This window comes from Chiloscyllium plagiosum, unplaced genomic scaffold (assembly GCF_037043375.1).
Source record: "Chiloscyllium plagiosum isolate Xiang-an unplaced genomic scaffold, Cpla_swu_hap1 HiC_scaffold_35, whole genome shotgun sequence".
In the NCBI taxonomy this organism is placed as follows: Eukaryota; Metazoa; Chordata; class Chondrichthyes; order Orectolobiformes; family Hemiscylliidae; genus Chiloscyllium; species Chiloscyllium plagiosum.
Window position 1 is genome coordinate 14,912,157 of NW_028270173.1, and position 27,162 is coordinate 14,939,318.

General features: G+C 44.1%; 1 pseudogene across 1 annotated transcript; it reads right to left on the minus strand.

Moving 5' to 3' along the window:
- LOC148140095 (zinc-binding protein A33-like) lies at positions 1–27,149 on the minus strand (annotated as a pseudogene). The gene is made up of 5 exons (XR_015753042.1): positions 26,607–27,149; positions 26,098–26,331; positions 25,545–25,567; positions 7,792–7,904; positions 1–1,829 (listed from the first exon to the last, which is right to left on the minus strand). The product of XR_015753042.1 is annotated as a zinc-binding protein A33-like (transcript).
- Positions 27,150–27,162: the final 13 nt, after the last annotated feature.

Here is a 27,162-nt window from a genome sequence, read left to right on the forward strand (position 1 = left end):
CCAGGGACCAATAAATAATTTACTGCACTTACATTCAAGTGAACTGTGTCTCCCATGTGGTTCAACATTATACATGAATGGTATACATACACAAAGCAATTCATATAGCACATTCAACACAAATTATCAACAATATTCCCAAACGATGTACCAATAAAGCAAACCTAAAATGCACCTCTTCTACTCTGCCGTGAGTTCCCTAACTGCCTCCGAATTCCTTGAACTGTAGGGCTGTGTCTCACTCCTGTTTTTCCTGATGGTGCAGAGTTTACTTCGACATATCCCTTCTTAAAGGGGTTCACTCAGTCAACCTAACTGCAGATACGCCAGCAAGGGAATCCCGTAAACACATAAGTTGCCTTACCATCAATTTTATTAGTGTACCCACTTAAACGTGACGTTCTCATTAATATTTACAAACCTGAGCAGATCCAGTTCAATGATCAGCACCATAGAATCACTTAGATTATTGCAATATGTTGATAACCTTAAGTTTAACAATCTGACAGTACTATCATAATTACAGGAATCAAAACAATGAACGATTAATATCAACAGAAAATGATGAAAGCATTCAGTGGGCCAGGCAACATGGGAATGGCATTTGCTCACTACCCTAGTCCAATCTGAAGAGTGACGTGGATCACAACAACAACGGGTCTCCACTCCAGTCTTCTTTGATAAATTCATTGATGAGATGTCAGTGTTAGTGTTGCTCGGAAAAGTAGAATTGAATGCCCAGCCGGCATTAAGAGTCACCTACATTGCTGTATATCGGGAGTAGTGTGAAAGTCAGCAAAATGATCCAAATTTACTCACTCGTTCAAACGTTAAAGCTTCGCACCTCCGTCCACTGGAAACCAAGACCACCTCATCACCGTGAAGGTGGGAATGACAGTGACTCAAGGAATTCTTGTGTTCGTTGCCTTCACTTCCTCAACTCTTCCTGGATCTCACTGTCTCTCTCTGTCTTGCAGTGACATGATCTGGTGTCCCCCCCTGGAAAGACCCCTGAGCCCAGTCTGAGCCCACTGACTGATTCATCTCCAACACCGTCATGTAGCGCCACCTCCCGCCTGTGGAGCAACATTACAGGCAGGAAGGTTCCCGGGTTCCTGCAGCTCACAGCTCACTCTACCCAGTCAGTCCCTCTCTACAATTGAGCTTCTATTTGTTTCTTCTCTCCCCCTCCTTCTTTCCCTCAGACTGAGACCGACCCCCATCAGTTTACAGCTGGCAGGAGGCAGGGGGACGGGGTGAAATTATGGGATGGATCTGTCAGTGCCCTTTAATCCCGCAGATTGTCAGCGGGGCGGAGTTTTTCCCGTCGTCATTCCGCCCTGGACTGAAGAAGGGAAAGATCTTCTCAGTGAAAGTGTGGGTGAAAGTGTGGAGATGGGACATGGTGTCCGCATTGTAAAATGACACCTGTCCACCCTCATAGTCCAGGAAAACCCCGATCTTCCGGGGATTCACACTCGGGGAGAGGGGGGTCAGTGAGGGGGAGGTGGCGGCTAAATAACCAGTTCCAGGATACAGCCCCACAATCCAGAATCCGGTCTTCGGGTTGAGGTCAATTCCTACTTTCCTCTCCACGGACTCTCGGGCCACTCCCAGACTCCACCAGGTCTTCTCCCCCACCTCCACTTCCCAGTAATGTCTCCCTGATGTGAATCCCTCTGATCCCAGGACACCGAGCCAGGGATCAAATCTCTCCGGGGAGTCAGTGAGCGGCTGCCGTTTGTCTCCGAGTCTCACACTGGTCCGGTCCTCAGACAGGATGAGCCGGGGATGCGCTATGTTCGGATCCAGAATCAGAGAGGCTGGAGCTGGGGGAGAGATCAAATATGACTGTCAGAGAGAGAGAGAGAGAGAGAGAGGGAGAGCGATGGAATAATGGAGGAAATGTGTAGGAAGAATGGGGGGAGGATGGAGAAGGAAGAGTGGGATGGGGCAAGGAAGAATGGGGAAGTTGGAAGGAACAGTGGGGAGGGGGGTGGAAGGCGGAAGTGTGTGGGGTGGGAGTACAGAGGGGGGGGGGGGAGGTGTGAAAAAAGTTCAGAAGTGTTTAGGGAGTGGGTGAGGGAATAGTGAATGAGTGGAAGTGAGGGAGCAGAGCTAGATGGGATGTTTAGATTAGATTCCCTACAGTGTGGAAATGGCCCCTTCGGCCCAACAAGTCCACACTGACCCTCCGAAGAGCAGCCACCCAAACCCATTCCCCTACATTTACCCCTGCAGCTAACACTTTGGGCAATTTAGCATGTCCAATTCACCTAACCCTTCACACCTTTGGACTGTGGGAGGAAACTGGAGCACCCGGAGGAAACCCACGCAGACATAAGGAGAATGTGCAAACTCCACACAGACAGTTGCCCAAGACAAGAATTGAGCCCGGGTCCCTGGCGCTGTGAGGCAGCAGTGCTAACCACTGTGCCACCGTGCCGCCCACATGTTATAGGATGAGTGGAAGAAGGAAGGGGCAAGAACGAGTGTTGGAGAGGAAGAAAGAGACGAGGGTGAAAGAATGGGGGAGGTATCTGGAAGAATGGGGGAGCAGATGCAAATGTGGGGACTAGAGCACTGTGAGGGATTGTAAACTTATGGAAGGTAGAAGTGGTGGAGTGGTAGGGGAAGGAAGAGTGGGTGAAGGGAGGAAAATTAATAGCAATGTGAGGGGAAGGAGTGAGGTAGGAAGATTGGGAAAGGCAGAGCAGGAAGGAGTTGAGGAGAAATGAAATGATGGAAAGATGTGGGAGAGGTTGTAAGTGTGAGTAGGGATGGTATGAGAAAAGAATGGATGAAAAGAGTCAGGCAGAGGAAACATATGAGGAAAGGGAGAGGCTTGGAAGAAAGGGGAGGAATGAGGTAGAGTGCTGGAGGTGAGGGTGGGTAGGAAAAGTTGGGAGGTTGAATGGGGGAGGGAAGGTGCAAGAAGAGTAGAGAGGGGGAAGAAGAGCAGGGGAAGGGACAAGAAGATTGGGGAATGGGAGAGAGTGATGTTGGAAGAGCAGAGAAGTGGATGGAGTGGGATTGGAGGGGGAGATTAGAATCATCTTGTACAGATGCCATTCAGCATATTGTGTCTGTTGAATCATTTTAAGGAAACATGATACTTCCCCTTCCCACCAGCAGCTAGTGATGGGAAGCAAATCCTGGCTGTCTAATTGATACCCACATCCCACATTAAGACTATTGTGGAGCTCCCGGACTGGGTTAAATCTGGCTGGTGTGGTTCAAATAGTAGATGGTGCAGATGGGTATGGTCTTCAGAATTAATCACGTGAGACCATAAAACTGTAAGATATAGGAGCAGAATTAGGCCTTTTGGCCCACCAGGTCTGCTCTGCTATTTGATCATGGTTATATGTTTCTTTTGGTGCACTGTAGTAATCTAGAGCCTCAAGAACATTGATGCACATTGAAGAATAAAATAAGTTGAGAGAAAATTCCAAACACAGAGGAGACAGGTAAGGAATGATAAGGTGGAGGAGCCTTGGATGACAAGAAACGAGTTTCTCATCAAGAGAAAGAAGGAAGCTTACTTAAGGTTGAGGAAGCAAGGGTCTAGCACAACTTTAGAGGATTACAGGGTAGCTAGGAAAAAACTCACAACTGGACTGAGGAGAGCTAGGAGGAGCATTGGAAAGCCTTAGTGGGAAGGATAAAGGAAAACTCAAAATCACTCTACACTTACGTGAGGAATAAAACATTGATCAGAGAGAGAGTAGGACTGATCAGAGATAGTGGAGGGAACTTGTGTCTGGAGTCTGAAGAGGTAAAGGAGGCTCTAAATGGGTTTTTGTTTCAGTATTCACTAGAGAGATGGACCCTGTTGACAGTACGATCACTGTGGACTAGGTTAATAGGCTTGAACAGCTTGACATTAAGAAAGTGGTTATGCTAGAAATTCTGTGCAGCTTCAAGTATATAAATCCCCAGGGCTGGACCAGATATATCCAAGGTCACCATGGAAGCAAAGAATGAGATTGCGGCATCTCTGATGATGATTTTTGCATCCTCACTCTCAATGGGAGTTGTACCAGATAATTTTAGGGAGGCAAATGTTGCTCCTCTGTTCAAGGAAGGGAATAGGGAAATCCCTGGGAATCACAGACCAGTCAATCTTACGTCTGTGTTAAGCAAGGTACTGGAAAGGATTCAGAGAGATAGGATTTATGACTATTTGGAAAAGCATAGTTTGATTAAAATAGTCAGCATGGTTTTCTGAGGGGCCGGTCATGCCTCACAAACCTTATTGAGCTCTTTGAGGATGTGATGAGACAAGTTGATGAATGTCGAGCAGCAAATGTGGTAGATATGGATTTCATTAAGGCATTTGATAAGGTGCCCCAAGGTAGGCTCATTCAGAAATTTAGCAAGTATGAGATACAGGGAAATTTAGTTGTCTGGATACAGAATTGGCTGGCTGAAAGAAGACAGTGAGTGGTAGTAGATGGAAAGTGTTCCACCTGGAGGTTGGTGACTAGTGGTGTCCTGCGGGGATCTGTTTGTGGGCCTCTGCTCTTTGTAGTTTCTATAAATAACTTGGATGAAGAAGTGGAAGGGTGGGTTAGTAAGTTTGCTGCTGAAACAAAGGTCAGTGGTGTTGTAGAGATGAGGGCTGTTGCAGGCTAGAAGAAAACATTAACAAGATGCAGAGTTGAGAAGTGGCAAATGGAGTTCAACCTGTATAAATGCAAAGTGACCTTTTGGAAGGTCGAATTTGAATGCTGAATACAGGGTTAAAGACAGGATTCTTGGCAGTGTGGAAGAACAATGGGATCTTGGGGTCCATGTACATAGATCTGTCAAAGTTGCCACCCAAGTTGATGGCATTGTTACGAAGGCATATGGTGTTTTGGCTTTCATTAACAGAGGGATTCAGTTAAGAGCTATGAGGTTTTGCTGAAGCTCCATAAAACCAAGGTTAAATATTTAAAAATCACACAACACCAGTTTATAGTCCAACAGGTTTTATTGGAAGCACACTAGCTTTCGGAGCAACGCTCCTTCATCAGGTGATTGTGGAGGGCTCGATCGTAACACAGAATTTATAGCAAAAATTTGCAGTGTGATGTAACTGAAATTATACATTGAAGAATTGATTGTCTGTTAAGCCTTTCATCTGTTAGAAAACAGTGATAGTTTCACTTCTTTCATGTGTAAATCACAAAACCCTTTTTTTAAAAAAAGTTGCATTCTCGGGTTAGCTGTTAACAATGGTGATAGCTAGACAATATGTTGAAGGTGTTAGCCCCCTGTGTTCTCTGTCTATGACCTGATGTTTAGACTGATTCCAATCTAAAAAGTGAGATAACAGAGTTTTACATAAATTCATGCAGTTTCTGAGCTCAGAGTTCTGCATGAATATATGTGGTTTTTGAGCAAAGTGCAATGTAACTCTGAAAGTACCAAAAAAATTCACCACACAAAATATATGTGTGCATGTAGGTCTTTGTCTCTGTGTGTGTGTCTGTCTGTCTGGGGTGGGGGTTGTGAGTGTGAGAAAGTGTGTGTGTGTGTATAGTGAGTACAGAGTGTCTTAGGTCTGTGAGGGGGTGCATGTGTGGGAGTCAGTGTGTCTATAAGGGTGTGTGTGGGTGTCTGTGTGCGCGTCTATGTGTATCTGTGTCCGTGTGTATGTGAGAGTGTGTGTGTGTAGGAATATCTGTGTGTGTGTGTGTGTGTGTGTGTGTAGTGCAATGGTGATCACCTGTAATGTGACATGAACCCACGGTCCCGGTTGAGGCCCTCCCTATGGGTACCGAACTTAGCTATCAGCCTCTGCTTGGCCACTTTCCTCTGCTGCCTGCCCCGAAGTCCACCTTGGAGGATGGTCACCCGAAGGTCTGAGGCTGAATGTCCTGGACCACTGAAGTGTTCCATAACTGGGAGGGAATCCTCCTGTCTGTTGATTGTTGTACCCATTCATCCGTTGTCATAGCCTTTGCTCGGTTTCCCCAATGTACCATGCCTCTGGGCATCCCTGCCTGTAACGTATAAGATAGACAATGTTGGCTGAGTCACATGAGTACCTGCCATGTACACGGTGGGAGGTGTTCCCATGCGTAATAGTGGTATCTATGTCCACAATCTGACACGTTTTGCAGCGTCCACCGTGACAGGGTTGTATGGAGTTGTCCTGAGTGCCGGGCAGTTTGCTACGAACAATGATCTGTTTGAGGTTTGGCGGTTGTTTAAAGGCAAGCAGTGGAGGTGTGGGGAAGGTCTTGGTGAGGTGCTCATCCTCATTGATAATGTGTTGCAGGTCACGAAGAACATGGCATAATTTTTCAGCCCCTGGGAAGTACTGAACAACGAAGGGTACTCTGTCGGTTGCAGCCCATGTCTGTCTCCTGAGGAGGTCATTACGGTTCCTTGCTGTGGCACGTTGGAACTGGCGGTTGATGAGTTGAACATCGTACCCCGTTCTTGTGAGGGCATCTTTGAGTACTTCCAGGTGTCCGTCACGTTCCTCCTCATCTGAGCAGATCCAGTGTACGCGTAGGGCTTGTCCATGGGGAATGGCTGTTTTAATATGTTTTGGGTGGAAGCTGGAGAAGTGTAGCATTGTGAGGTTGTCTGTGGGTTTGCGGTAGAGTGTGGTGCTGAGGTGTCCGTCCTTGATGGAGACGCACGTGTCCAAGAATGAGACAGACAATCAAGAGTAGTCCATGGTGAGTTTGATGGTGGGATGAAACTTATTGATGTCACTGTGTAGTTTTATCAGTGACTCCACGCAATGGGTCCAGAGGAAGAAAATGTCATCAATGTACCTGGTGTACAATGTCGGTTGGAGATCCTGCATAGAGAAGAAATCTTGTTCGAACCTGTGCATAAAAATGTTGGCATATTGGGGTGCAAATTTGATCCCCATGGCTGTTCTGTGTGCCCACATGCACACATATATTTTGTGTGGTGAATTTTTTTGGTACTTTCAGAGTTACATTGCACTTTGCTCAAAAACCACATATATTCATGCAGAACTCTGAGCTCAGAAACTGCATGAATTTATGTAAAACTCTGTTATCTCACTTTTTAGATTGGAATCAGTCTAAACATCAGGTCATAGACAGAGAACACAGGGGGCTAACACCTTCAACATATTGTCTAACTATCACCATTGTTAACAGCTAAACCGAGAATGCAACTTTTTTTAAAAAATGTTTTGTGATTTACACATGAAAGAAGTGAAACTATCACTGTATTCTAACAGATGAAAGGCTTAACAGACAATCAATTCTTCAATGTATAATTTCAGTTACATCACACTGCAAATTTTTGCTATAAATTCTGTGTTACGATCGAGCCCTCCACAATCACCTGATGAAGGAGCGTCGCTCCGAAAGCTAGTGTGCTTCCAATTAAACCTGTTGGACTATAACCTGGTGTTGTGTGATTTTTAACTTTGTACACCCCAGTCTCACACCGGCATCTCCAAATCAGGTTAAAAATCACTACCTTGTTATAGAATTTGCGATCATGTTAAACATATGTTAATCTCTGTTTTGAACCTTGAACACTTCAAGAGGATCGTCACAGCCTCCAGTGTCCAAAGTAGACAAGAGTTAAACATGTTTAACTTTGCCCACCCCAGTCCAACACGAGCACCTCTTCATCAGAGGAGACAGTATCTGCAGCTCTTTCTGTTGACTAAACTGTCTAATTCCATCCAGCACACTAGCTGTTTGTTAACGCAAGCTCTCAAGTGACAATATATTTTCCCGATAATATTGTGACACAAGTGTCAGCTGGATTTACGATCGGAAATATTAGAATGTGTTTTACCCGGGTTAATGTCATCCATCATTTCTCTCCAAACTGTGTACTGTGAAGGGCCATTAAATTTTCCAATGGACAGGGCGCCATCTGCTGGTGATATCCAATTGTTATCGCTAATTCTGCAAATATCAGACAATTAGTGTTAACAAATTGCACTTTGTTATGTTACAAATTAGTTATATCATCAAGCTTTCAGCATTTTTTGTCTTTCAGCAAATATTGGAGAAAATTAAGTCCAAAACCCATGACGAAACAAAACACAACTCAGAAATGCAACAGTACAGGTGGAAAACCGCACTATGTAAAGCTAAAAAGCCATCTCCCGATAACAGATAAATTACCGAGACATCTTATACCACAGATGATAAAAGTTCAGCGTATGTTCTTGCTATAACACAAACAGAGTTGTAGGACAAACTCTGAAAACACCTAAAAGCCTCAAGACCAACTGCATAATACACGGGTCTCACAACCCGAAGAGATCTTGCTCCTTTACTTTCAGCCACGTGACCATCTCTGATTTCAGTCTGTCCATTCATTGGAGTTTGCACTTAACAGTTGTCGAGTCCCTCAGCTCTGGAATTCCTTCCCTGGGCCCCTTCATTTTACGTTTCTCCTTTAAAATGCTCTAAAACCTACACCAGTCATCTGTATTAAAAACTCAGTATCACTTCTTGCTTTCTAGTTCTGCTGTGAAAGTGACTTGATTCTTCATATTGCAGTAAAGGTGCAGTGTAAGTATAGAACTGTCCTGTCGTATTGGTTAACATGCAATGTGAGACGTAGTAGAAAAACGTACACCTCATATGCTCTTGAAAGTATGACTTGCTCAGTTGGCCACGGTCCTTACAGAGAGAGTCTTTTTTATATATTGCAATTTACTCATGAGACATGGACATCCCTTGGTTGGACCAGTAATTATTACCTGTCATCAGTTGCCTCTGAGAAGGTGTTGGTGACCTGCTTTCTTGAAACCGCTGCAGGCCATGTACTGTAGATGGACCACAGTTCATTTTGTGAGAATAGTCCAGGATTTTGACTCAGCAACAGTGAAGGAACGGAAAAGTATTTCCAAGTAAGGATGATGAGTAGCTTGTCGGGGAACCTGCATGCAATGATATTTATTGCCCTTATACTTTGAGGTGGAAGTGGTCATTAGTTTGCAAGGTGGTGTCTCTGGATCTTTGAAGAATTTCTGCAGTGCATCTTGTTAATAGTACACAGTAATACTGCTGAGCATTAGTGATGGAGGCATTGAATTTTTTTGTGGACGTTGGACTGCTTTGTTCTGGATGGTATCAAGCTTAGAACATAGAATATTATAATGCAGTACAGGCCCTTCGACCCTCAATGTTGTGCTGACCTGTGGAGCCATCTGAAGCCTATCTATCATACACTATTCCATTTTCATCCAATGACCATTTAAATGCCATTAAATTTGATGAGTCTACTACTGTTGCAGGCAGGCCATTCCACACTCCTACTACGCTCTGAGTAAAGAAGCTACCTTTGACATCTATCTTATAATTATTACCCCTCAATTTAAAGCTTTATTCCCTTGTGCTAGCTACCACCATCTGAGGAAATAGGCTCTCATTACCCACCCTCTGATTATTTTGTATGTCTCAGTTAAGTCACCTCTCAACCTTCTTCTCTCTAATGAAAACAGCCTCAAGTCCCTAAGCCTTTCTTAAGAAGACCTTGCCTCCATACCAGGCATCATCCTGGTAAATCACCTCTGAACCCTTTCCAAAGCTTCCACATCTTTCCTATAATGCGGTGACCAGAAGGGTACACAATACTCCAAGTGCGGCTGTACCAGAGGTTTGTACAGCTGCAACATGACGTCATGGCTCTGAAACTCAATCCCTCTATCAATAAACGCTAACACACTGTATGCCTTCTTAACTACCTTATCAATCAAGGTGACAACTTTCAGGGATCTACGCATATGGATATCGACATCTCTCTGCTCATCCACACTGCCAAGCATCTTACCATTAGTCCAGTACTCTTTATTCCTGTTGCTCCTTCCAAAGTGAATCACCTCACAATTTTTCACATTAAACTCAATTTGCCACCTCTCAGCCCAGCTCTGCAACTTACCTATGTCCCTCTGTAACCTGCAACATCCTTTGGCACTATCCACAACTCCATCATCCTAAGTGGCATCTGCAAATTTACTATCCCATCCATTTATGCCCTCATCCAGGTCATTGACAAAAATGACAAACAGCAGTGGACCCAAAACAGATCTTTGCAGTATACCACTAATAACTGAATTCCAAGATTAGCTTTTCCCATCAACTACCACCTTCTGTTTTCTTTCAGCTAGCCAATTTCAGATCCAAACTGCTAAATCACCCTTAATCCCATGCCGCTGTATTTTGTGCAATAGCCTACTGTGGGGAAGCTTATCAAATGCCTTATTGAAATCCATATTCACCACATCAACTGTTTTGCCCTTATCCATCTGTTTGGTCACCTTTTCAAAGAGCTTAAAAAGGTTTGTGAGGCACTACCTACCCTTTGCAAAACCATGTTGATTGTCCCTAATCAACTTATTCCTTTCTAGATGATTATAAATCCTATCTTTATAACCTTTTCCAACACTTTACCCACAACTGAAATAAGGCTAACGGGTCTATAATTGCCAGAGTTGTCTCCACTCCCCTTCTTGAATAAGGGGACAACATTTGCTATCCTCCAGTCTTTTGTCACTGCTCTTGTTGACAATGATGGCACTAAGATCATAGCCAAAGTCTCAGCAATCTGTTCGCTGGTTTCCCAGAGAATCCTGATTTACCTATAGAAAGCTTTAGGGTTTTCCTTGATCCTATCTGTGAACAACTTCACATGTCCCTTCCTGGCTCTTCCTAGTTCTCTTTTAACATCTTTCCTGGCTAGCTTGTAACTCTCAAGTGCCCTAACTGAGACTTTGCATCTCATCCAAACATAAGCCACCTTCTTCCTCTTGAAATGAGATTCAACTTCTTTAGTAAACTACAGCTCCCTCACTCAACCACTTCCTCCCTGCCTGACAGGTACATACTTATCAAGTACATGCAGTAGCTGTTCCTTGAATAAGCTCCACATTTCAATTGTGCCCATTCCCTGCAGTTTTCTTCCCCATCCTATGCATCCTAAATCTTGCCTAATCACATCATAACTGCCTTTCTCCCAGCTATAACTCTTGCCTTGCAGTATATACTTATCCATTTCCATCACTAAAGTAAACATAATCGAAATATGATCACTATCAATGAAGTGCTCACCTACCTGTAAATCTAACATCTGGCCGGGTTCATTAACCAGTATCAAATCCAATGTGGCCTCGCCCCTTTTTGACCTCTCTACATACATGTCAGGAAAACCTCCTGCACGTATTGAACAAAAACTGATCTATCTAAAGTACTTGAACTGCAGTATTTCCAGTCAAAATGTGGAAAGTTAACGACCACTTGACAACTACCATGTTACTCTCGCTCCTATCAAGAATCATCTTTGCTATCTTTTCCTCTATATCTCTGGAACGATTTGGAGGCCTATAGAAAACTCGCAACAGGGTAATCTCTCCTTTCTTGTTTCAAACCTCAGTAGATGAGTCCTCAAATGTTCTTTCTGCCACTGTAGTACTTCAAACAGACAGTTCAGGCCAAATATAACAAAGAACAGAGGACTTATTTCTGATAAGGAAGCAAATTGCAGACTCAAGCACTCCAAAGTGTAATCAACATTTTGGATGAAAGAATCAAAACAATCATCAACTGTGCAACATCAATGACCTTAAGGATCAAAAACTGTGCACAAACTCTTCTTCAGCAGAACTCTGGAGAACAACACTGCATAAGGATGGAATCCTAGATATTTGGGAATGGGATGGCATGGTGGCTCAGTGGTTAGCAGTGCTATCTCACAATGCCAGGAACCTGTGTTCAATTCCAGTCTTGGGTGACTATCTGTGTGGAATTTGCACTTTCTCTGCATGTCTGTGCGGGTTTCTTTCGGGTGCACTGGTTCCCTCCCACAGTCCAAAAATGTGCGGGTTAGGTGGATTGGTCATGTTAAATTGCCCATTATGTCCAGGGGTATTCAGGCTAGGTGGGGTTAATGAGATGGGGGTGGGATGTCCTTCATTGGGATAGTGTGGACTCATTAGGCTTAATGGCCTGTCGTCAATCTGTATGGTGCATGTGTTCAGGCTTCTTTATCTTCTGCCTGATGGAAGAGGTTGTAGGAGATCATTACTGGAGTTTAACATGTCTTTGATGATGTTGGCAGCCTTACTGTGGCAGTGAGCCATGTAAATGGAATACATGGATGGATGGAGGATTGGCTTTTGTGATGGTCTGGGCTGTGCACACTACATCCTGTAGCTTCTTACAATCCAGTACAGAGCAGTTGCCATACCAGTCCTTTATGCACCCTGACAGAATGCTTTCAATGGCGCATCTGTAGAAATTGTTGAGGGCAACTATAGACATGCCAAATCTGTTATCATCACTCCAAGGAACCTGACACTCTCCACCCTCTCAACTTCAGTCCAGTTTAAGTGGCAGATGGAGTGGCAAATGCGAGGTGCTGCATTTTGGGAAAGCAAATCTTAGCAGGACTTAATGGTAAGGTCCTAGGGAGTGTTGCTGAACAAAGACACCTTGGAGTGCAGGTTCATAGCTCCTTGAATGTGGAGTCGCAGGGTAGATAAGATAGTGAAGAAGGCGTTTGGTATGCTTTCCTTTATTGGTCAGAGTATTGAGTACAGTAGTTGGGAGGTCATGTTGCAGCTGTACAGGACATTGGTTAGGCCACTGTTGGAATGTTGCATGCAATTCTGGACTCCTTCCTATTGGAAAGATGTTGTGAAACTTTAAAGGGTTCAGAAAAGATTTACAAGGATGTTAACACGGTTGGAGGATCTGAGCTATAGGGAGAGGCTGAACAGACTGGGGCTGTTTTCTCTGGAGCATCGGAGGCTGAGGAGTGACCTTATAGAGGTTTACAAAATTATGAGGGGCATGGATAGGGTAAATAAACAAAGTCTTTTCCCTGTGGTCGGGGAGTCCAGAGCTAGAGGGCATAGACTTAGGGTGAGAGTGGAAAGATATAAAAGAGACCTAAGGGGCAACGTTTTCACGCAGAGGGTGGTACATGTATGGAATGAGCTGCCAGAGGATGTGGTGGAGGCCGGTACAATTGCAACATTTAAGAGGCATTTGGATGGGTATATGAATAGGAAGGGTTTGGAAGGATATGGGCCGGGTGCTGGCAGGTGGGACTAGTTTGGGTTGGGATATCTGGTCAGCATGGACGGGTTGGACCGAAGGATCTGTTTCCATGCTGTACACCTCTATGACTCTATCCCCTCATAGCCTACTCTGCCTCCTCTCACCTTAAATCTACACCACTGGTTATCAATCCCTCCATCAAGGGGAAACGTTCTTGTCTACATTTGTCTATGCATATCATTATCATGTACATCATAATCATGTCCACATTCAGTCTCCTCTGCTGCAAGGAAAATAAGTTGAATCTCTCTTCATAACTGAAACTCTCCAGCCAAGCAAAAATCCTGGTAAATCTCCTTTGCACCCTCTTCAGTGCAATCACATCCCTTCTGTAATGTGGATGCTAGAACTGCATACAACATGCTCGCTGTGGCTGAACCAACACTTTATACAGTTCCAGTATCACTATCCTGTTCTTAAACCTTGTGCCTTGACAAATAAATGTAATTACATCATATGCATTTTTAAACACTTTGCCTACCTATCTCTCTACTTTAAGGGACATATGCACACCAAGATCCCATTGATCCTGTGTGCTTCCCAGGGTCCTATCTTTCCACATACATTCATTTGCCTTGTTTATCCTGTACCACTGCAACATCTCACATTTACTCAGATGGAATGCCATTCGCCACTGAATCAGACAATCTGACCAGCCTGTCTATATTCTCCTGTAATCCTAAGCTATCCTCCTCACTATTAACCACCCAAAATCCAGTGAAGTAGCTGAGGCTTCCTTTTTGAATGTTTTTAAAGTGAAAATACCTAATACCAGCAATCTTTCCCCTCTCACCCTAAATCTATGCCCTCTAGTTCTGGACTCCCCAACCCCAGGGAAAAGACTTTGCCTATTTACCCTATCCATGCCCCTCATAATTTTGTAAGCCTCTACAAGGTTCTTCCTCTCTTGTTATCAGAGGTACGATACTTTGTCTCACTGTTTGTTGTGTCTCTTCCGTCAGTCCATTGTTCCTGAGTGTGCATTCTAGTGCTGCTAGGAAGTCTGCTGTCTTGACACTCAGGAACAATGGACTGACGGAAGAGACACAACAAACAGTGAGACAAAGTATCGTACCTCTGATAACAAGAAAAAGACAAACACATAACACCAAGGAGAGGGAAGCACTAAAATCACTAAGAAACGATAAGAACATAATCATACTACCAGCAGACAAAGGCAGAATGACGGTCATCCTGGACAAAGCAGAGTTTATCCAAAAAGCACAACAACTACTTGCAGATACCAACACCTACCAAAAGAGGGAGTTTGACCCCACCCCACTGCTCACCAATAGGATAAACAACACACTGAGGAATCTACAAAAAAATGGACAGATAACCAGATTTGACCTACAGAGAATGAAACCTGAAAGCAACAACACCCCCAGATTCTATGGACTACCCAAAGTGCACAAACCAGACATCCCACTCAGACCATAGTATCACTACCAGGGACACCATCACACAAACTAGCTAAAGAACTTCAGCAGAAACTGAAACACCTGATCAGCGGATCCAGACAATCTATACAATCAACACAGGAATTCTTGGACATCATCAGAAATATACACATAGACAAGGAAGAAACTATGGTCTCATTCGATGTAACAGCACTGTTCACCTCTATCGACAAAACCCTAGCCAGAGAAACAATAGCCAACCTGCTGGACAGACATAACTGACAACAGGACGTTGAACCTATCAACAAAGACAGCATACTTAAACTACTGGACTGTGCCTCACAACACACTTCACATTCAACAACCAGATATACGAACAAATCAACGGAACACCCATGGGCTCACCGATCTCTGGACTCATTGCAGAAGCAGTAATGCAAAAGTTAGAACAAACAGTTTTACCGCAAAGTAGAAAGTGAGGTCTGCAAATGCTGGAGATCAGAGCTGAAAATGTGTTGCTGGAAAAGCGCAGCAGGTCAGGCAGCATCCAGGGAACAGGAGAATCGACGTTTCGGGCATAAGCCCTTCTTCAGGAATCCTGAAGGATGGCTTATGCCCGAAACGTCGATTCTCCTGTTCCCTGGATGCTGCCTGACCTGCTGCGCTTTTCCAGCAACACATTTTCAGTCTTACCGCAAATTCAACCTAAACTCTGGGTCAGATATGTTGACAACACCTTTGTAATAATTAAAAACACAGAAATAGAGAACACACACCAGATCATCAATGCCACACTCACAGGAATCCGATTCACGAGAGAGGAAGAAAAGAACAACCAACTCCCATTCCTAGATGTGATGGTACAGAGAACACCGAACGGAGAATTCACCACAAAAGTTTACAGGAAAGCCACACACACAGACCAAGTCCTAAACTATGAAAGCAACCACCCCAACACACACAAACGAAGTTGCATCAAGACACTATTCAAAAGGGCCACAACACACTGCAGCACACCAGAACTGCAAAAAGAGGAAGAAGAACACCTATACAAGGTATTCGCCAAAAACGGATACCCTCGTAATTTCATCAACAGATGCCGAAGGGAAAGACAACGGAACAAGGACATGTCGCAACCCAAAGGACTAGCCACACTACCATACATCAGGAGCATTTCCGAACTGACAGCCAGACTACTGCGACCACTAGGACTCATAACAGCACACAAACCAACAGCCACTCTCAGACAACAACTCACCAGAACGAAGGACCTGATACCCAACATGAGCAAAACCAATGTAGTGTACAAAATCCCATGCAAGGATTGCACAAAACACTACATAGGACAAACAGGAAGACAGCTAACGATCCGTATCCATGAACACCAACTAGCCACGAAACGACACAACCTTAGTAGCCACACACTTAGATGACAAGCAACATGAGTTTGACTGGGACAACACTACCATTATAGGGCAAGCCAAACAGAGAACAGCCAGGGAATTCCTAGAGGCATGGCACTCATCCACAGACTCTATTAGCAAACACATCGACCTGGACCCAATATACCAGCCACTACAGCGGACAGCTGGAACTGACAACCGGAAGCGGCAGAGACAGGCCACTATAAGTGCCGAAGGAAACATCACAGAAGCGCTTCACAGGAGGCTCCCAAGCACTGAGGATGTCACCTAGACAGGGGACGAAACGTTTGCAAGACAAATTCCCAGCTCAGCGAACAGAACCACAACAACGAGCACCTGAGCTACAAATCTTCTCCCAAACCTCTTTGTTACTTCCTCAAAAAACACAATCAAGTTTGTGAGACATGATTTCCCATGCACAAAGTCATGTTGACTATCCCGAATCAGTCCTTGCCTTTCCAAATACATGTACATCCTCTCCCTCAGGATTCCCTCCAACAACTTGCTCACCCCTGACGTCAGGCTCACTGGTCTATAGTTCCCTGGCTTGTCCTTACCACCCTTCTTAAACAGTGGCACCACGTTTGCCAACCTCCAGTTTTCCAGCACCTCACCCGTGACTATCTATGATACAAATATCTCAGCAAGAGGCCTGGCAATCACTTCTCTAGCTTCCCACAGAGTACTAGGGTACACCTGATCAGGTCCTGGGGATTTTTCCACCTTTTCCCGTTTCAAGATATCCAGCAATTCCTCCTCTGTAATATGGACATTTTTCAAGATGTCACCATCTATTTCCCTACAGTCTACATCTTCCATATCCTTTTCCACAGTAAATACTGAAGCAAAATATTCATTTAGTATACCTCCCATTTTTTGCGGCTCCACACAAAGGCCGCCTTGCTGATCTTTGAGGGGTCCTAACCTCTCCCTAGTTACCCTTTTGTCCTTTATGTATTTGTAAAAACTCTTTGGATTCTCTTTAATTCTATTAACAAAGCTATCTCATGCCCCCTTTTTGCCCTCCTCATTTCCCTCTTAAGTATACTCCTACTTCCTTTATACTCTTCTAAGGATTCACTTGATCTATCCTGTCTATACTTTACATATGCTTCCTTCTTTTTGCTAACGAAACCCTCAATTTCTTTAGTCACCCAGCATTTCCAGTTATCCAGAATTTCCAGCCATACCTTTGCCTGTGAACATCTGCCCCCAATCAGTTTTCAAAAGTTCTTGCCTGATGCCGTCAAAATTGGCCTTTCTCCAATTTAGAACTTCAACTTTTAGATCTGGTCTATCCTCTTCCATCATTATTTAAAATCTAATAGAATTATGGTCACTGGCCCCAAAGTGCTCCCCCACTGACACCTCAGTCACCTGCCCTGCCTTACTTCCCAAGAGTAGGTCAGGTTTTGCACCTTCTCTAGTAGGTACATCCACATACTGAATCAGGAAATTGTCTTGTATGCACTTAACAAATTCCTCTCCATCTAAACCTTTAACACTATGGCAGTCCCAGTCTATGTTTGGAAAGTTAAAATCCCCTAGCATAACCACTCTATTATTCTTACAGATAACTGAGATCTCCTTACAAGTTTGTTTCTCAATTTCCCTCTGACTATTAGGGGTGTATAATACAATCCCAATAAGATGATCATCCCTTTCTTATTTCTCAGTTCCACCCAAATAACCTCCCTGGATATATTTATGGGAATATCCTCTCTCAGCACAGCTGTAATGCTATCCCTTATCAACAATGCCACCTCCCCCCCACCCTCCCCTCCTCTCTTGCCTCCCTTTCTATCCTTCCTGTAGCATTTGTATCCTGGAATATTAAGCTGCCAGTCCTGCCCATCCCTGAGCCATGTTTCTGTAATTGCTATGATATCCCAGTCCTGTGTTCCTAACCATGCCCTGAGTTCATCTGCCTTCCCTGTTAGACCCCTTGGATTGCAATAAATGCAGTTTAATTTATTAGTCCTATCTTGTCCCTACCTGCCCTGACTGTTTGACTTGCCTCTGTTCTCAACTGTACCAGTCTCAGATTGATCTCTGTCCTCATTATCTCCCTGGGTCCCAACCCCCCCCCCCCCCCGCCAACCTAGTTTAAATCCTCCGAGCAGCTCTAGCACACTTCCCTGCCAGTACATTAGTCCCCTTCCAATTTAGGTGCAATCCGTCCTTCTTGTACCGGTCACTTCTACCCCAAAAAAGATTCCAATGATCCAAAAATATGACTTCTTCTCCATACACCAGCTCCTCCACCATACGACATGAAGGTCGGTGGAGTTGTGGATAGTGACGACGACGCTAAGGTCGGTGGAGTTGTGGATAGTGACGAAGGATGTAGTGGGTTGCAGAGAGACATAGATAGGATGCAGAGCTGGGCTGAGAGGTGGCAAATGGAGTTTAATGTGGACTGCCTCACATTCTACATAGCTATGGAGAAGGAGAGGATTCGGCAAAATGGGAGGATATTTAATTGGGGAAGAGGAAACTATGATGCGATTAGACATGAGTTAGGAAGCATGGATTGGGAGCAATTGTTCCATGGTAAAGGCACTATAGACATGTGGAGACTGTTTAAGGAACAGTTGTTGCAAGTGATGAATAAATATGTCCCTCTGAGACAGGCAAGAAGGGGTAAGATAAAGGAGCCTTGGATGACGAGAGCGGTGGAGCTTCTCGTCAAAAGGAAGAAGGTAGCTTACATATTGTGGAGAAAGCTAGGGTCAAGCTCAGCTCTACAGGATTACAGGCAGATGAGGAAGGAGCTTAAAAATGGTCTGAGGAGAGCCAGGAGGGGGCATGAGAAAGGCTTGGCAGAACGGATTAGGGAGAACACAAAGGCATTTTACACTTATGTGAAGAATAAAGAATGGTCAAAGAAAGAGTCGGGCCGATCAGGGATAGCACAGGGAATTTGTGTGTGGAGTCTGAGGAGGTAGGGGAAGCCCTAAATGAGTTTTTTGCTTCTGTCTTTACAAAAGAAACGAACTTTGTAGTGAATGAAACCTTTGAAGAGCAGGTGTGCATGCTGAAATGGATAGAGATAGAGGAAGCTGATGTGCTGAAAATTTTGTCAAACATTAACATTGACAAGTCGCCAGGCCCAGACCAGATTTGTCCTTGGCTGCTTTGGGAAATGAAAAATGCAATTGTTTCGCCACTTGCGAAGATCTTTTCATCCTCGCTCTCCATTGGTGTCGTACCTGAGGACTGGAGAGAGGCAAATGTAATTCCTCTCTTCAAGAAAGAAAATAGGGAAATCCCCAGCACTTACAGACCAGTAAGTCTCACATCTGTCGTCTGCAAAGTGTTGGAAAGGATTCTGAGGAATAGGATTTATGACCAGCTGGAAGAGCATGGCTTGACTAAATGCAGTCAACACAGCTTTGTGAGGGGCAGGTCATGCCTCACAAACCTTATAGAGTTCTTTGAGGATGTGACTAGAAAGGTTGATGAGGGTCGAGCTGTGGATGTGGTGTATATGGACTTCAGCAAGGCATTTGACCAGGTTCCCCATGATAGGCTCATTCAGAAGGTCAGGAGGAATGGGATTCAGGGGAATATAGCTGTCTGGATACAGAATTGGCTGGCCAACAGAAGACAGCGAGTGGTAGTAGAAGGAAAATATTCCGCCTGGAAGTCTGTGGTGAGTGGTGTTCCACAGGGCTCTGCCCTTGGGCCTCTATTGTTTGTAATTTTTATTAATGACTTGGATGAGGGGATTGAAGGATGGGTCAGCAAGTTTGCAGATGACACAAAGGTTGGAGGTGTTGTTGACAGTATAGAGGGCTGTTGTAGGCTGCAGCAGGACATTGATAGGATGCAGAGATGGGCTAAGAGGTGGCAGATGGAGTTCAACCTGGATAAATGTGAGGTGATGCATTTTGGAAGGTCGAATTTAAAAGCTGAGTACAGGATTAAGGATAGGATTCTTGGCAGTATGGAGGAACAGAGGGATCTTGGTGTGCAGGTACATAGATCCCTTAAAATGGCCACCCAAGTGGACAGAGATGTTAAGAAAGCATATGGTGTTTTGGCTTTCATTAACAGGAGGATTGAGTTTAAGAGTCGTGAGATCTTGTTGCAGCTCTATAAAACTTTGGTTAGACCGCACTTGGAATACTGCGTCCAATTCTGGTCACCCTATTATAAGAAAGATGTGGATGCTTTGGAGTGGGTTCAGAGGAGGTTTACCAGGATGCTGCCTGGACTGGAGGGCTTATCTTATGAGGAGAGGTTGACTGAGCTTGGACTTTCTTCATTGGAGAAGAGGGGACCTAATTGAGGTATACAAGATAATGAGATGATTCGGAGATGCTGGTGTTGGACTGGGGTGTACAAAGTTAAAAATCACACAACACCAGGTTATAGTCCAACTGGTTTAATTGGAAGCACACTAGCTTTCGGAGCGACGCTCCTTCATCAGGTGATTATCAAGATAATGAGAGGCATAGATAGAGTCGATAGCCAGAAACTATTTCCCAGGGCAGAAATGACTAACACGAGGGGTCATAGTTTTAAGCTGGTTGGAGGAAAGTATAGAAGGGATGTCAGAGACGGGTTCTTTACACAGAGAGTTGTGAGAGCATGGAATGCATTGCCAGCAGCAGTTGTGGAAGCGAGGTCATTGGGGACATTTATGAGACTACTGGACATGCATATGGTCACAGAAATTTGAGGGTGCATACATGACGATCAGTGGTCGGCACAACATTGTGGGCTGAAGGACCTGTTCTGTGCTGTACTGTTCTATGTTCTCTCTAAGTGAGAGGTGATACACTTTGGACGGAGTAATCGGAATGCAAAGTACTGGGTTAATGGTAAGATTCTTGGGAGTGCAGATGAGCAGAGAGATCTCGGTGTCCGTGTACACAGATCCCTGAAAGTTGCCACCCAGATTGACAGGGTTGTTAAGAAGGCATACAGTGTTTTGGCCTTTATTAATAGAGGGATTGAGTTCCGGAACCAGGAGGCTATGCTGCAACTGTACAAAGCTCTGGTACGGCCACACTTAGAGTATTGTGTACAGTTCTGGTCACCGCATTATAAGAAGGATGTGGAAGCTTTGGAAAGGGTGAAGAGGAGATTTACTAGGATGTTGCCTGGTATGGAAGGAATGTCTTATGAGGAAAGGCTGAGGGCCTTGAGGCTGTTCTCGTTAGAGAGAAGAGGGTTGAGAGGTGACTTAATAGAGACATACAAGATAATCAGAGGGTTAGATCGGGTAGACAGGGAGAGCCTTTTTCCAAGTTTGGGAACGGCAAACATGAGGGGACACAAATTTAAAGTGAGGGGAGATAGGTATAAGACAGATGTCAAAGGTAGTTTCTTTACTCAGAGAGTAGTAACAGTATGGAATGCTTTGCCTGCAACAGTAGTAGATTCGCCAAGTTTAAGTGCATTTAAGTTGACATTGGACAGGCACATGGACATAAATGGAATAGTGTAGGTGGGATGGGCTTCAGATTAGAATGACAGGGTGGTGCAACATCGAGGGCCAAAGGGCCTGTACTGCGCTGTAATGTTCTATGTTCTATGCATTAATCTGCTCTATCCTCCTAATCCTGCCCTCACTAGCTTGTAGCACTGGGAGTAATGCAGCTATTACTACTCTTGAGGACCTCCTTTTTAAATTTCTGCCTAAATCTCTGTAATCTCCCTTCAGAATCTCAACCTTTTCCCTTCCTATGTCATTGGTTCCAATGTGGATAATGACCTCTTGCTGGCCCCTTTCCCCCGTGAGAACATTCTGCATCCTCTCTGAGACATCCTTGATCCTGGCACCAGGGAAGCAACACACCATTCTGTTTTCTCACTGCTGGCCACAGAAACATCTGTCTGTCCCTCTGACTAGAGAATCCCCTTACACAATTGATCTCTTGGAACCCAGCATACCCCTCATTGCATTAGAGCCAGTCTCAAGACCAGAAACTTGGCTGTTGTGCTATATTCCCCTAAGAATCCATCATTCCCTACATTTTCCAAAACAGCATACCTGTTTGAAATGGGTATGTCCACAAAAGACTCCTGCACCAGCTGCCTCCCCCTCTTACCTTTCCTGGAGTTAACCCATCTATGTGACTGTATCTGAGACTTCCCCCCTTCCTATAACTGCCATCCATCACATAGTGTTGCTGTTGCAAATCCTCATTGCTTCTAACTGTCTTTCCAACAGATCCATTTGATTTGATAAGATTCGCAGCCTACAGCATTTATGGCAGATATAATCTGTAGTAACCCTTAAACTCTCTTTAAACTCCCACATCTGACAAGAAGTACACATCACACTATTAAAGGCCATTTTTGCTCCTTCACAATCTACAGACCCAGAAAATAACACCATCATATTCCTCTACAAACACTGCCCCAGGTTAAATTAATAGTTATGGCTTATATTTTAAGTTTAATCAAGAGACATATCTTCAAAGAACATATATTCCCGTCAGGGTGAAAGGGAGGTCTGGTAGGAATAGGGAATGCTGACTGACTAAAGAAATTGAGGGTTTGGTGAAGAAAAAGAAGGAAGCATACGTAATGTACAGACAGGATAGATCGAGCGAATCCTTAGAAGAGTCTGAAGAAAGTAAGAGTACACTTAAGAGGAAAATCAGGAGGGCAAAACGGGGACATGAGATAGCTTTGGCAAATAGAATTAAGGAGAATCCAAAGAGTTTTTACAAATATATTCAGGACAAAAGGGTAACTAGGGAGAGAATAGGGCCCCTCAAAAATCAGCAAGGCGGCCTTTGTGTGAAGCCACAGAAAATGGGGGAGATACTAAATGAATATTTTGCATCAGTATTTACTTAGAAAAGGATATGGAAGATATAGACTGTAGGGAAATAGATGGTGATATCTTGCAAAATGTCCAGATTACAGAGGAGGAAGTGTTGGATGTCCTGAAATGGTTAAAGGTGGATAAATCCCCAGGACCTGATCAGGTGTACCCAAGAACTCTGTGGGAACCTAGAGAAGTGATTGCTGGGCCTCTTGCTGAGATATTTGTATCATCAATAGTCACAGGTGAGGTGCGGGTAGACTGGAGGTTGGCAAACGTGGTGCCATTGTTTATGAAGGGCGGTAAAGACAAGCCAGGGAACTATAGACTGGTGAGCCTGACCTCGGTGATGGGCATGTTGTTGGACGGAATTCTGAGAGACAGGATGTACATGTATTTGGAAAGGCAAGGACTGATTCGGGATAGTCAACATGGCTTTGTGGGTGGGAAATCATGTCTCACAAACTTGATTGAGTTTTTTGAAGAAGTAACAAAGGAGATTGATGAGGGCAGAGCGGTAGATGTGATCTATATGGACTTCAGTAATACATTCAACAAGGTTCCCTATGGGAGACTGATTAGCAAAGTTAGATCACATAGAATACAGGGAGAACTAGCCATTTGGATACAGAACTGGCTCAAAGGTAGAAGACAGAGGACGGTGGTGGAGGGTTGTTTTTCAGACTGGAGGCCTATGACCAGTGGAGTGCCACAAGGATCGGCGCTGGGTCCTCTACTTTTTGTCATTTGCATAACTGATTTGGATACGAGTATAAGAGGTACAGTTAATAAGTTTGCAGATGACACCAAAATTGGAGGTGTAGTGGACAGCGAAGAGGGTTACCTCAGATTACAACAGGATCTGAACCAGATGGGCCAATGGGCTGAGAAGTGGCAGATAGAGTTTAATTCAGATAAATGCGAGGTGCTGCATTTTGGGAAAGCAAATCTTAGCTGGATTTATACACTTAATGGTACGGTCCTAGGGAGTGTTGCTGAACAAAGAGACCTTGGAGTGCAAGTTCATAGCTCCTTGAAAGTGGAGTCACAGGTAGACAGGATAGTGAAGAAGGCGTTTGGTATGCTTTCTTTTATTGGTCAGAGTATTGAGTACAGGAGTTGGGAGGTCATGTTGCGGCTCTACAGGACATTGGTTAGGCCACTGTTGGAATATTGCATGCAATTCTGGACTCCTTCCTATTGGAAAGATGTTGTGAAACTTGAAAGGGTTCAGAAAATATTTACAAGGATGTTGCTAGGGTTGGAGGATCTGAGCTACAGGGAGAGGCTGAACAAGCTGGGGCTGTTTTCCCTGGAGCGTTGGAGGCTGAGGGGTGACCTTATAGAGGTTTATAAAATTATGAGGGGCATGGATAGAATAAATAGACAAAGTATTTTCCCTGTAGTCGGGGAGTCTCAAACTAGAGGGCATAGGTTTAGGGTGAGCAGGGAAAGAAATAAAAGAGACCTAAGGGGCAACATTTTCACACAGAGGATGGTACGTGTATGGAATGAGCTGCTAGAGGATGTGGTGGAGGCTGGTATAATTGCAACATTTAAGAGGCATTTGGATGGGTATATGAATAGGAAGGGTTTGGAGGGACATGGGTCGGGTGTTGGCAGGTGGGACTAGATTGGGTTGGGATATCTGGTCGGCATGGATGGGTTGAATTGATGGGTCTGTTTCCATGCTGTACATCTCTATAACTCGATGACTCTATATAATCTCCCTATTGCAGATTCTCTGTGGGCCACACTTAAGAACAACAATTAACTTATTTGATTCTGTGCTGTGAACTTCGCTCAACAGTTCCCCCAAGATTAGTTGTGAATTTTACTGCTTGTTAATTTTCCCAGTTGCACTCCGATATCCAGCAATATGTGAATTCAAACAGCAAAGGCAGTGACTGTGCAGGTTCTCTCTCTCTTTCTTTCTCCTGCACTGTCCTTACCATGTGTTTCCTATGTCTGCTCTTCTCCCTTTTAAAACTGCTGCTGTTTTGACTTTTTTTCCCCAAAGTTCCAAAACAATGCAACAGCATATAAAACAGTAATTGCTGCTCCTGGAATTCGAGGAAATCAACTCCAACACCTAAAATACCTCAAAAAAGGAGCAGCTGTTACAGCCAGAAATTTTTCCCATCCTGGATGTGAGGCATCTTTTTTTTCCACACAGAATTTATTGAGAATCTGAATTCACTGTCGCTAGTATTTGGAAGTGCTGGTGTTGGACTGGGGTGTACAAAGTTAAAAATCCCACAACACCAGGTTGTAGTCCAACAGGTTTATTTGGAGGCACTAGCTTTCAGAGTGCTGCTCCTTCATCAGGTGGTTGTGGAGTATAAGATCGTAGGACACAGAATTTACAGTAAAACTTTACAGTGTGATGTAACTGAAATTATATACAGGTATTGAAAAAGACCTGGATTGTTTGTTAAGTTTCTCATCTTTTAAAATGGGCATGTTGGTTTCAGTTCTTTTCAGTTCTTTCACTGTCAGTAGGATGCAAGATACTGAGAAACCCTCAAAACATTTCACAAGCATTTGTGATGCCAAGGTGTACCAGTTGCCAAGATGCCAACTCTTGGAAATAGGACGAGAAAAGGGAGGTGTTTGTTTTTGACTGACACAGACTCAATGGGCTGAAGGCCTCTTTTTGTCCTTTTAAATCTCTATTACTCTTTCTACTTAATTTCAGGTTTCTACTTAGTTTATTATATAATAAAGCTCGAGTATGAACCACAAACGGAGTTAAATAGCGCTTTAAAGTGGCGACAATAACCACGAAATACAGTAAACCCATAGTAACCTGTCACTGAGTTATTGAGCAAACTGTGCAGTTTCAGTAAAGAGCATGTCCTACCTTCTCTTCCGACAACTTGCCTCCTGAAAGAAATGAATCACAAACAGTGAGGATGGCAGTAACAGATTTCAGGAGAAGACAGACAGGCTGCTGAAATGAGCAGACACAACACGGAAGTGTAACGTGATACATTTTGGAAGGAAGATTGAGGAGAGGGTAAAATAAACTGGAACTGACCATCAGTCCCGTTCACAGACACAGTGACTCTCACACTCCCACTGTACCAGACACACCCACACAGTCTCCACATGGAACTAGAACTGGATTCCAATGGGAGTTCCAGGAGGTAATTAAACTTGGGGAACATGGAGATAATTACAAAATTTGTATCAATCTCACAGCGTATTCTCAGGAGGATCTCGGTATGACTGAGAATCTGGAGACAGTGTGAGAGCGGTTTTTGTGCCGTGACAACATCAGAAGCATTCAACCAAAAACCCAATTTAATTTGCCTCCTGTCCATTTCGGGTGAGCAACATTGATGTAACATATTTCAGTTATTTTTGTAACCGGGTGACGTTTCACCGAACTGAACCGCAATATATTCCCTCACCTTCATAAATATCAGCTCGTCTTTTTGCCCCATCTGTTTCCGCAACTTTGTGAGTTCCTCCTCAATAGAATTTAAATTCTCCTGAATCTCTCGAAGGTTTCTCTCCATTGGTTCTACAACCCTCTCCTCTTCTTCCCTGAGATCTCTGAGTTAACGCTGCTCTTTCTCAGTGAGAATCTGGTGCATTTTAGTGAACTCGGATGTGATGTGGGTCTGCAGGCTGCTCGCCTGTTCCTACCAAATGAAATGTGAAACCTCATTAATGTCCCGCGATAAAGGGAACAAAACTAACCCAGATCCCAGAGAATCAGCACAGGGAGAGCTCACCCTCACTTCGGAAATCTTCCGTTTCTGGGTCAGTTCTGTTTGTAGAGCCCCCGATTTCTTCTTTGTGAGAAAATCTAAGGCAGATTTCAATTTATCCTGAAATTGGGAGATATCACAGCATGAAACTGTCAGACCTAGAAACTGTGAAACAATTCACAGCTTTTAAAACATTCCCCCTTTACCTTGTACATTTTAACCCCTTCTTTAATCGGGATGAAACGGTGCTCTCTGTGTTCCGCAGTGACACAAAACACACAGATCAATTTCTTGTCAGTTTGACAAAACAGTTTCAGGTCTTCCTGATGTTTCTCACAGTGAGGTTTACTTTCCTTCTCTTTCAGACCCAGCTTTAATTTTCGAGCCTCCTCGGCCAGATTCGCTAAGGCCCGATTTACCCTGAGGTTTCTTTCCAGAAATACCTCTCGACATTCCGGGCAGGAGTTTGTCACCTTCTTTTCCCAACTCTGGGTGATACAGGAGCGGCAGAAGTTGTGTCCACAATCCAGTGTAACCGGATCGGTGAAGAAATCCAGACAAATGGGACAAATTGTCTCCTCGGTCAGTCTCAGGAGTTGCTGTGCGGTTGCCATGTTCACTCTCAGCACTTCCTGAATCCACTTGCTTTCAGTTTCAATGGGGAAGAATACATTCAGTTCAACGATCTGAGGAGAATTGTTCACGCATGACTCAGAACAATTATTCCAAACCAATTTTTGTGTTCTTGATATTTTCACAAGG